We start from the raw sequence: 12,500 nt of genomic DNA, 5'->3' as shown, positions 1-12,500 counted from the left end.
CCTGGGATTCAACCCAGTCCTTGCACTTGCCAGGCAGGTGCTTAGACCACTGAGCTATCTCCTGGGCCAAACAGCTGCATCTTTAACAGCACCCTCGTGTCAGTCCACTTTTTTTTTTTTTTTTTTTTGAGGATGAGGAACCAGGGATTGAACTCAGGCTCTTGCACTTGCCAGGGAAGTGCTTATTCTACTGAGCCATCTCCCCGGCCCAGTCCACTTTCAATTACTGTGACAAATTCCGGAGATAAGTCAATTTAGGAATGTGCAGGCAAGTTTCATGGTGGCTCACAGCTTCAAAGGTTTCCGTCCATGGCTGCCTTGGCCCTGGAGTGCTGAGGCTTGCGGCAGAGCAGAACACCATGGCGAGCGCACGCAGAGATCAGAAAACTGCTCCCATCACGGCAACCGGGAAGGAAAGAGACAGCAAGGGCAGGGGCCCAGGAGCCCCTTCTAGGACACGCCCCAATGACCTCACTTCCGGTAAGCAAGCCACACTGCCTCTGGGTTCTACTACTTCGCAATAGTTGCATAAATTGAGGTCCAAGCTCTTAAACAAAGGCCTTCAGGGGACGCTTATCCAAACCGTGGCAGTATTGTAAAATTTTAACGTTGACTCATTTATTCTCATAGGTGTGCAAGAACCTCTCATTGTGGCTTTAATATACCTTTCTCTAATAGAATAAGGTTTTTTTTTTTTGCTCGGAATGCCTTCAGGGCAGGTTTGGCTGGCTTCAGTTGTGGGGCTCGAACCACAGCAACCTGAGCCTGACAGCTTTGTTGAAGCAGTCACTTAAAGAACTGAGCTTTCCGATTTGATTTCAAACTGTCTCATTGCTATCTGTTTATCAATAAAATTTTGAAAAAAAAAAAAAAACTGAGCTAAGGGGCAGGCCCCCCCTTTCTCTAATAATTAAAGATGCTGAGCGTCTTTTCCTGTACTCATTAAAGCATCCAAATCTTTTGCCTACTTTTAAAATAGGGTTGGTTTCTTTTTTTTTATATCTTTTTTTTTTTAATTTTATTTATTTATTTGTGTGTGTGTGGCCAGCTCAGCCCACCAGGGTGAGGGGCTGGCTGGCATGTGGTGCTGGGGGATTGAACCGCGGTCCCTGTGCTTTGCTAAGCTTGTTCTAAGTAGGTGTGTTAGACCACTGAGCCATCTCACCAGCCCCTAGGGTTGGTTTCTTATTATTATATTTTTAAAGTTTTAAACATTTCCCTAGCCAGGCTTTGCACCAGATTTATGTTTTGCAAATATTTCCCCTAAGCTGTATCTTGTCTTTGCAGCTTCTTAAGGGATTTGTTTTTATCCTAAAGGTAAGGAGAACCCGTGAAAAAAGTTTTAAGCAGTGTGTATGAAACCTAGTGTTTTGTTTCTTGTGAGTCTTTTCTCCATTATTCTCATTTCATCTCAACCTTTGAACATCAAATCAAGACCTTTGGCCAGCTTACTTCCCAGTCCCCCTCCCTTCTCTCCTCCTCCATAACTGAAGAGACTGACACTTGCAGGTAGCTTTTGGATTCTATAATGCATTTACAGAAACACTGTTTACATCTGTCAAACCTAAAATTTTTCACAGACATTAAACTTCAAGAGCTTATGCTATGAGTCGAGCCTGGAAGATAGATTTAGATGAGTATATTGGTAAGGTAGAAAAAAATAACTGTTGGGGATGCTCATAATGCACTGTTTCTGAGCTAATTTATTTGAACAGTTAACTCAAAGTGAAAATTGAAGGCAAAAGTCTGTCCCTGTCCAACTGAGTCAATACTTCAATCTTTTTCTTTTTCACTTCATTTATAACAAAACAAAAACAAAAGCGCAAAAGAAAACAAAGCAAAAATGTTTATGACTTATCCTCAGTGCCAGGCATGAAGCTAGACATCAGAGACCAAAAGAAAAAGAAAAAAGAAAGAAACAAACAAAGAAAAAAAAAAATAAATGCTCACTTCCTGTCTTTAAGGAAGTTACAATTCCTGGGGGAGGTGGACACTTTAGCTGTTATAAAAAAGTTCATTAAATGCTGTGGGGAGAGTCATAGTTCATGCTTATTGAGAGCCTGTGCTGGGAGGAGCCCACTACCCACCCCAAAAGGAAGTGAAACCCTCAGTTCTGCAGGAACAGGTGTCTGCCCAAGGGCAGGCACACCCCAGTGCAAAAGAGCTTGGCAACCTTTGTCCCCCCTGGCTGGCAGCTCCCTCTTGGACACCGTGGTACAACCTGAATGGTACAACCTAAATTCCCCTGGCACAACCTAAAACCTGGTACAATCTAACTTCCCCACCGTGTCTTCCACCAACCCACACTTCTCTGTGCGTTCCTTGTTTTAGCACTTCCTGGGGGAAGGTTTTGCTCAAAGTAACTGCCTTCACTGCCAGTAAACTTCTGTCTGAATTTAAAGCCAAGTGAATACGGGCCCCCTAGTTCTCTGTTCAATACACTGCTATGTATAAGGTTCTGTTTTAAGTATACTAACCTTGTATTCCTACTAATATTATAAGGATGTGGGAATTCAGAGAACAGCAAGTAGAAGGCCTCTATCACGGGACCCAGGTGGCAGGACATCTAATGCACCGTTGGGGACAGTTAAAAAAATCCCAGGTTGGCCTGGAATGCTGGCCTAGCACGCCGAGGTCCTGGGGAGCTTCGAGGATCCCACGGATCTCTTGGACTCTGTTGTTACCCAGAGAGACGCTGATGGCCGCTCCTGGGGGATGCACAGGCCTCTGACAGGCGGCTAGGAGAGGAGCTGTCTGCGGAGGCCCCGCGACCTCAGCCCTTGGCCTCGCTGGGCTTCCTTGGGGCTGTGCCAGGCTTCCAGGAAGCCCCCTGCCTGTCACTGGCTCCAAGCCTCAAGGTCAGCGACCTCCCTGTTCCGGACATTTTTCTGTCTCGTTGGCCACCTGCTGATCTGTCTGGCCCTCAATCGGTGGCCCACGGGGTGGACTGGGGATCCGGTGAACCCCATTCCCCCTGGATCGGCTTTCAGGCTTTTGGAGAGGACAAATCCACTCTGCCGATTTGCGGTTGGATGGAACAATTTCTGCTCTTTTCTTTGGTCTCTACCTGTTTCCTCTTCTAAACCACAGGAAAATTCCTGCTTTTATTCTTGTTTCCAAAGTGCAATTTGATTACAGATCTGGTATGCAAGGCGTTGCTGCCTTAGGAGAAAGCTGCCTGTTTGTGAAAATTTTAAATTCTCCTACCTGGGATGAACTCACAGATAAGTAAAATTTTATTATCAGAATGCATTTTAAAAAAATTAAGCAGAAGATCTAATAAATATGAGGGGCGGGGAGGGAGAAAAGGAGAGAGGGGGAGGGGAAGAGAAGAGAAGAGGGGGAGGGGGAGGGGGAGGGGGAGGGAGAGAGAACCAGAACAAAATGGCACTCAGAACACCATCTTTTATGCTTGTTTAAATACTGAAAAAAAATGGAAATAGTTGTATCTGTGAAAACGTGCTGGTTTCTGCTCTTTTGACGGCTTTGACATTTTCTACATTTTCTGCTCTGTATTTGTTGTTTTTGAACCCAGTAAAGCAGACAATAAAAGCTCCATCGCACTGTTCGTAACACTGGGCAAAACGAGAAGCGCAAGCGCACCGCGCGACGCTCCTGTCGCCCCACGCTGGGCTTGCGCTCCACGCTGGTCTTTCTAGTTAGCCGAAGAGCTCGGATTCTGCAGCTTAAGTTGTTTATTTCTCGCTCTCAGCTTAAGGCGCGGAGGAGGGGCCTGGGGCGGTGCGAGCCGCGGCTCCCGCTCGGGAAGCTCGGCGCGCGGCCCTGGCCCCGGGTCTCTTTGTCTCGAGGCCGCCGCGTTCCAGGTCTTTGTTGTTCTCGCCTCCGACTCGGATTTGAGGTTTAAAGAAAAACAAGCGCTGGCCGTCTTTGCGCCCTCTGGCGTCCGAATGGTGGCGATGCAGCAGACAAAGGCGACGAAGCCACAGCCATTTCACACCGCCTAGCGTGGATACTGTTCGTTTTTTTTAAAATTAAAATCAACATCTATGCTTCAAGTTTTTTTTTTCTTTAATTGAACAGTGAATAATAAGTCAGTCCTCAAAGCACTTCACGGGTTTCTGGGTTCTAAAACTAAGTCAAATTTTGTTGTATGCATACAGCATAAATCATAAGTTTCTAATGACTGGTGCAATTTAGAGCTTTATCAGTATGTTAGAGTTGATATTCAAAGTCCTTTCTTTTATAATATGTAAACTATATTATATCGTTCAGTGTATTGAACTTTCCATCAAACTATGTCTTTTTGATTTTAATTTTTTTTTTTTTTTTTTTGCGGAACCCGGGATTGAACTCAGACCCTTGAGCTTGCCAGGGAAGCACTTATTCTACTGAGCCATCTCCCCGGCCCGATTTTTAATTTTTTTGAGATAAGGTTTCAGTATGCAGGCCAGGCTGGTCTCAAACTCATAGCGATCCTCCTGCCTCAGCCGTTTAAGTGCTGGGATTTATAGGACTGTGCTACTTGGCTCCAAATGTGTTTTTAAAAATAATACTTCTAGGGGAGATGGCTTAGTGGAATAAGCGCTTCCCTGGCAAGTGCAGGGGCCTGAGTTCAATCCCCGGTTCTGTAAAACAAAACAAAAAATAGTAATAATATTGATTAAAGCTGGAAGTGGTGGCACACGCCTATAATCCCCACACACTCGGGAGGCTGAGGCAGGAGGCGATACGTGAGTCCTGGGCCAGCCTGGGCTGCATAGCCAGACCCTGTCTCAAAAAGAACAACAACAAAAAAAACCAAAACCAAACCAAACAAACAAACAAACAAAACAAAAACGAAAAAACCCAAACAAACAAAAAAGACAAAAAAAGTTTTTTGACTCAAAATTTAGACAAGACAAATTCAGGCTTCCTTGACTGATCCGTAGGAGACACGATATTGCAGATTCACAGGTTTCGAAAGGTTCAGCTCGTTGTCTCTCTGCCACGCCTGCCTCGCAGGCCCCGTTCTCTGCGGAGAGGTCAGCGTGGGTCCCGCAGCTCCACGCGGCCGGCAGGGCTCCAGGCGCCGCTCTCTCCTGGCTCTCCCATTTCTACGATCTTTAGCAAACCAGTTGACTTTCTGTTTTATGCTTCTCACTGCATAGACCAAGCTAGCCGCTGCAGGAGCCGGTGGCCCCTCCCGGGGCTGGGCAGGAGGGAAGAGGCGGTCCATCTACTTGTGCCTCGGGCCCCTTTAACAGGAAGAAAAGCCCTGCCAGAGAATTCTGGAAGTTTCCCTAGTTCATTAGCCGCTATTGGCTGACAAGGAGGGTAGGAAAGTGATAAGCAACAGGGAGTGGAGGGTGACTCTGATTTTGTAAGATAAAATGTTCTAGTATTCTGTGCTGTTCTAAAGGAAGGAAATCTATTAGTGTAACACCTCCTCCCCTTAATTCAACAATCCTGTATCATTTTTATGTTAGGAGATAAGCCCGGGGAATTGCAGGCAGCACTACAATTTCAAATCAAAGCTGCACACGTTTTGAAAGCATTCTTACCACATCCCTCCTCTCTGTCAGATTCTTGCAAAAAGGAAAGAAAAAAAAAAAAAAAAAGAGGGAGACTGGGGAGATGGCTCAGTGGAGTAAGCGCTTCCCCTGCAAGTGCGAGGCCCTGAGTTCAATCCCCAGTTGGGGGGGAGAATTCAACCTTCCTTATTATTGAAAAGATTGAGCATCTCTTCATGTTTAGCTCCTGTTTTTTTTCCTCCCGGGAGTTGCTGGTGCAGTTGTTTTTTTTTTTTTCCTGTATTTTAGGGAAGGGTCCACAGGGTGTTCAAGGTCTCACTACTAGATCGGACTCGTAGTGATCCACCTGTTTACAGCCTCGCAAGAGCTGGGCTTATGCCCAGTCTCAATAGCCCTCTCAGGGCGCCCCGGGGGAGGGGCCGGTATGGCAGGCTGGGGATTGAACCCCTGGCCCCTGTGCCCGCTTGCAGGCACTTTAATCCGCTGAGCTATCTGGCCAGCCCAACGAGTGTATATTATTGTAGCGATCCATTTCCACGCTCAAAAGCATCTCAATTTGAATGAAAAATTATATGTTCATTTATTATTTGCATAACACAGCCAAATGCCGTCACTCCTTTGCTCTGGCATCCTCTCCCAGCAGGTGTGGAAGTGTTAGGCAGTCTGAGGCGTGGGCGGCTTACTTTGCGCGCACTCCCAGAGACCGCGGCGGTGCCTCCCGCGCAGTAAGTCTTAATACATATAAATAGATCAACACATACATTCGTGGCTTGGGTCTTGGCACACTGCCACCTGACCAACTGGCTTCTGTTAGCAGGGAATGGTTTTGGGGTGCCCAGCTCCTGGGGCTTGCCAAAACACGGATCTGAGATTTGGATGGATGCTGTCTGGTTGCCCTCCGCGGGGTCCGGCGGGGTGGTGCTCCGCCAGCAATATGTCACAGCATCTGCTTTGCTACAGCCCTCCACATGGTGCGATCAAAATCCTTGTCTGTGCCGATCTGTAGTCTAATTTGCATTTCCCTCATTACGGAGAAGCATATTCTCAAGCGTTTAAAAGCCACTTGGAACTTCTTCCTAGAGAACTCTGTTTATATCCTTTGCCCGCTTTCTTAGTGTGAATTACTGATTTTCTTTCTTATCAATTTGTAGGAATGGAGATAGTTCCCAGTTTTGTGTGTGTGTGTTTTATGTATTTTTAGTACAGGTTCTACAGGGTCTTACTACGTAGATCGGACTCCTAGTGATTCTCCTGTGTTCAGCCTCCCAAGAGCTGGGATTACAGGCACACGCCACGGCGCCCAGTCTCAAGTGTGGTCTCAGGACCGGGGCTGGCAGGCCTGGGGAATGCAACCCTGGCTGCTGCGCTCAGCGTAAGCAGGAACTTTAGTCCACTGAGCTGTTTGACTGGCAGTTGTTCCCAGTTTTTTTTTTATGCCTTTTAGGTTTGCTTATGTGGGTTATTGGGCAGAATTTTTTAAAAAATTATTTATATTTAATTCCTTTCCTTTTATAGCGTCTATATTTTGTATCATGATTAGAAAGGCTAGGGGGATGGGGAGATAGCTCAGAATAAGTGCTTGCCTGGCAAGCGAAAGGGTCAAAAAGAAAAAAAAAAAAAAAAAGATGAGAAATGCTTTCGTTATCCTCATATTTCAAATGAATTCTCCCATATTTTCTTCTTTTACTTTTAGGTTTTCAATTTTCACATATAACTCTGGATCTGTCTGTATTTACCTCGGTGTAACTGATACAGGGGAAGTAATACGAAACTCCTAACTTGCTATAGGCCGGATATGTCGACTTTACGTTCCCCCAAATCAAAGAATGAATTCTAAGGAACAAGGGAGGTTAAGAGTAGGAAAACTTTATTAGGAGACACAGCTTCTAAGAGACAGGAGGTAACCTGAAAGTGGGCTGCAGGGACCCCGCTTTACGCAGAAAGCTTTACAGAACAACGTCAGGCGGGGGCACAAAATCGCGAGGTGGGCGCAGCGTGGGTCAGAGCTACAGTCCACCAATAAGATCGCAAGTGTAACCGCTTAGCTAACGTTGGTTCAGTGGGAAGCCAGTGACGTCGCAAGGGTGCGTGGCAGGAACAAGGGCCTTGTTACTAAGCATGTGAGATATGGGACACTTAATTGTTCCTCAGACTTGGTCTCTGTAGTGGATAGCTCATCAGACTATTTTAGCTCAGTTGAAATGAAGTAATTTCTTTTTCTTTTTCTTTTTTTTTTTTTTTTTTTTTTGGTGGAACTGGGGATTGAACTCAGAACCTTGTGCTTGCCAGGAAAGCGCTTATTCTTTTTTTTTTCCCCCATAATTTTATTGAGAAACAAATAGCAATGAGACAGTTTCAAATGGTAGGACAGTTTCAATAATGAACTCATTGCACACATTCTTCCTAGTGGTTAATTGCTGTACAAGATGCAGACATGATATCCTATTAACAAACACTATTACAACAAATCACTCTATTGATTAAGAGAATGTAACTACATATCTATCCTAACCACTTTGAATACACAGTTACAAAATGGACATTCATCTGTATCCCCTTTTTTTGTTAAGTTCTTTTATCTGAATATTATAGGTGTGTAAACTCAGCAAAATATTCCAAAAGAGTCCAGTAGTGCACATTCTCCTAGTCCAGCTATCAGAAAGCACTTATTCTACTGAGCCATCTCCCTGGTCCAAGGATCTTGTTAGGAAGAGGAGTCAGGAGGTCCTGGTCGCCCACCTGGGTGACTGATGTCTGCATTGGACCCGGTGATACCAGTTATACTATACTGCCTATGCCTTGGGAGGCATGCAGGCCTGGTCACTCCGTCTTTATTTATTTTTCTTTTCTGGTACTGGGGATTGAACTCAGGACTCTGTGCTTGCCAGGCAAGCGCTTATTCTACTGAGCTATCTCCCCGGCCCTCTATCTTTATCTTGAGGCTTGGCCCCCAGGACTGCCTATAATGTTTTTACCTAACTGTCTATAGTATAACCACCTAACTTTTTTTTTTTTTTTTTGGCGGAAGCGGGGATTGAACTCAGTCCCTTGCGCTTGCCAAGGAAGTGCTTATTCTACTGGGCCATCTCCCCTGCCCCACAAGCAGGGTTTTGACTGGGATGGCTTGGACCTGCTGTCCATCTGAGGAGTGGGGTGGCACCAGACCTCGGCGGTGGCCTCAGGGCCGGGGCTCTCTCTCAGTAGCCTGTACTCCCCCTGTGGATTGTACTTCTTTTCCCACCTTTAATTGTCCACACTTGCTCTGTAGAGCGCGTTCCTTTTCCCACCTTTAATAAATGCAGAACCTTGCTGCCCTTCACAGTTGTCTCGACCAGTTCTTTGTTCAGGACAGAAGGAACCTAGAAACCTTCGGCCCTGCTAGGATAGAATATGTCACCTTTCATATGGTAGAAACCAACAGGGAAACTTCCTTTCACTCCCTCTGTACGCTTTATGGTAAGTAGCAGGGTGAGGGAATGCATTTCTGGATCATTTCTAGGCAAATCGCGACTCTGGCAACCAGCCTGTCTCTACCTATACACACTTTCTGTATTTTACCAGAAGGGGCATCATGGCCTCCCAAGGAGAAAAAGTCACCGTTCTGCATTTAGCTGTATCCACCCATTGCATTTCTGTATTTCTGTTTGTTTTGTATTTTTGTTTGTATTGTAAAAAATTCACGTAATAAACAATAATGTGATATAAAAACAAAAAACAAACCCAGAACCCCAGAATCTAATAATAATAACACAAAATTTTGATCCTCCCACCTTGGTCTTCTAGAATCCTGTCATTGCTGGGGTGTGTTACCAGGCCCTGAGAATGACACTAACTGTTGTTAAGCATTTGTGTGTTGGGCCCAGGGAGATGGCGCAGTAGAATAAGTGCTTGCCTGCAGGTACAAGGGCCTGAGTTCGATCCCCGGTTCCAAAAAAGAAAATTTCCCTAAAGGAATCATATGATTAGGTAAATCCTATCTGGGGCTGGCTAGTCACATTGTACCCGAAAAAGTCCCTTTTGCGGTGTAAGTGATATCATTGCGGGAGTCATATTAGAAGGTGGAGATTACAGGGTAGCTTTTAGAATTCTGCCCGGCATCAGAAGGACAGCAGACATTTCATTGGTCTGTGATCCTATCAGGTCCAGCAGAGATAAAATCTAGCCCCAAACAGCCTGCTGGCCTCTGGTGAGGGGACGGTGCCTTTCAAAGGGATAGCTTGGTGGCAGCTGCTTTCAAGGGGTGTCCTGTGTCACACTGCTCCCGTGGGGGTTGGTGTCCTCAGCATCTGACTCACACCTGTCATCCTAGCACCCTTTTCATCCTCTGTCTGAGGACCCCAGGATCTCTTGGGTTGAGTGCTCTGTCTCCTACAGTCTTTTCTGTTTTGCTTTAATCTTATTTTGGTGTGGCCAGTCCTCGGTCTCTTGCAACTTCTTGAGAATGGGTACGAGGGAGTTAAAAATTTTGAGACTATATACATCTAAACTTTGATTATATATTTCATGTAATCATATACATAATTGCAGGTTGGAAGTTATTTGCTCTGTGGATTTTTTTTTTTTTAATATTGGGAATTGAATCTTCCCCAGTTCTTTATTTTTTTATTTTATTATTTTTTTTAAATGTAAGCAATGTGTTAATTTTTTTTTTTAGCATTTATTTACTTATTTATTTATGTAGTGTGTGTGTGTGTGTGTGTGTGTGTGTGTGTGGCCAGCTCAGCCCACCAGGGGGCGGGGCTGGCTGGCATGTGGTGCTGGGGGATCGAACCTCGGTCCCTGTGCTTTGCTAAGCTTGTTCCAAGTAGGTGCTTTAGACCACTGAGCCATCTCACCAGCCCCTATTTTTTTTTAACTCATTGTACATTTTTTTTTTTTTTTTTTTGGTAGAACCAGGGATTGAACTCAGGCTCTTGCGCTTGCCAGGGAAGCACTTATTCCACTGAGCCATCTCCCCAGCCCCACTCATTGTACATTTTAATGTGATTTTAAAAAATGACTGGTATATTATACATTGCACTTCCTTTGGAGAATTGGGCCAGCACTTCCCTTCCTGTTTCCCTAAGAGTTCAGCATCACAGATGGAAAACACAACAATTTTGAAAGCAGCTGGACACTCAGATGAGGCTGGTTCCTGCCGGGCTAGAGTTCAGGACTTCTCCGAGGTCAACACAGAGTCAAACGCACTGGATAAAACCTTGCAGATGGCTTGTGCTTGCTCCAGGCTGCTGCACTGGTAAACCCACAGGCTGTACTCCTCATTGCTGGCATCTGTAGTCTTGAGAGCCAGCAAGCTCTTGCCTGCGCCCAGGCCATCATTGTAGCATACCATGCGCATGATCAGGTACAGAGCGTGCCGGAGCAGCACATCATACTGGTCCGATGTGGACACTTTGATGCCATACTTGGACACACCCATAACATATTCTTCCTCCAGTGGGACAAAAGGCAGCTTTCCATCTTGCTGGGCAACATCTATATAATTTATCAGGTCAAGTGGTCCTTCAAGACTTTTTCCCTCAGAGAGCTTCAGCTTCTCGATGGCACCAACATACTTTATTCGAAATTCTGCACAGGTGTCAGAATTATTGTTGCTTTGTCCTGAGCTCTTGGTGGAGTCCGTGTCGAGGCTGGCCACAGTGCTGGAGCGCGAGAGACCCCCAAGGCTGGAATCTACAGATGCAGCCACTGTGTTATGGCTTCTGAAGGATTGCTGGAGAGCCGCCTGCCCTCGGCACTCTTTCATCCTGACATGGCTGGTTCTTCCAGAGACAACATTCCTGGCGTCCGCGTCCCCAGGGCCACGGCCACCTCGCCGGCCGGGAATCCGAGCGCCATCGCCGCTACTCCAGGTCCATCGCCAGCGCCAGCTTTTCCAATCCTCCCGACGTGTCTAGCAAGACCACGCCCTCAGGAGTGCGCATGTGCGATCCTCAGAGCCTGCCCTTGGTTTTCCCCCCAGTTCTTTAATAATTTCTTTCTTTCTTTCTTTCTTTCTTTCTTTCTTTCTTTCTTTCTTTCTTTCTTTCGTTCTTTCGCGGAACTGGGGATTGAACTCCGGCCCTTGTGCTTGCCAGGGAAGCACTTATTCCACTGAGCCATTTCCTCAGCCCCAAAAGTTTCTTTTCCTTTTTTATTCTGAGACAGGGTGACACTAAATTTTCCAGGCTAGGGGGCCTGCCCATTAGCTCAGTTGTTTAAGTGCCTGCTTAAGCAAAGGCGGTCAGACTCAGGATATTGTGGTTCAATCCCTAGATCCTCATGACTTTCCAGACCTGCCCTTAAGGCATCCCGAGGCAGCCAAAAAAAAAAAAAAAAAAAAAAAAAAAAAAAAAAATCCTTTCTAAATTGCTCAGGCTAGAGTAGAATTTCAATCCTCCTGCCACATCCCAAAGTGCTAGGATTATAGGCATGTTGTCACCATGCCACCATCTTTTTTTTTCTCATTACCAGGGCTTGAACTCCAGACCTTGTAGACTTTGTGCTTGCCAGCCAGGCTCTTAAGCCACTGAGCTGTATCCCCAGACCAGTCCTTTAGGTTTTGTAGCACGTTTCCTCCATCATCATTCCGGCTTGTCTCTATCCAACTTCGCATCACCGCCATCCCTTCTAGAGTCTGCTCTGCACTGAAGAGGAGGGAGTGGTAGTGCCACCATGTCCCAGGATCCCCCTCTCCGTATGCTTTTAGGTTAGAGTTTGCCAATGAGAGGTGCTTGCGTGCGGTGGAAAGCAGAAGAGAAGAAGCCATCATTTCACAGAGGTGGCTGTAGGCCGAGCAGGGCCAAGGTAGGCTTTGGGTTGTAGCTTTCTTTGATGGCAACATCCTCTGGGATTGAACACACTGACTTTATTTATTAATTATTATGATTATTATTTTCTTATGTATTTAGTGCAGGGTCTACAGGGTCTCACTACACAGATCAGACTCGCAGTGATCCTCCTGTTTTCAGCCTCCCAAGTGCTGGGATTACAGGTGCATGCCACCACACCCAGTCTCAATCACCATCTCAGTGTGCCCTGGGGGTGGGG

General features: G+C 45.9%; 1 pseudogene; it reads right to left on the bottom strand.

The window, feature by feature from the left end:
• Positions 1–10,435: 10,435 nt before the first annotated feature.
• LOC101585235 lies at positions 10,436–11,335 on the bottom strand (annotated as a pseudogene).
• Positions 11,336–12,500: the final 1,165 nt, after the last annotated feature.

The sequence above is a fragment of the Octodon degus genome, unplaced genomic scaffold (genome assembly GCF_000260255.1).
Source record: "Octodon degus isolate 3935 unplaced genomic scaffold, OctDeg1.0 scaffold00004, whole genome shotgun sequence".
Lineage (NCBI taxonomy): Eukaryota > Metazoa > Chordata > Mammalia > Rodentia > Octodontidae > Octodon > Octodon degus.
Note: the sequence above shows the minus strand (reverse complement) of the source record. Positions and strands in the feature narration are given on the sequence as shown.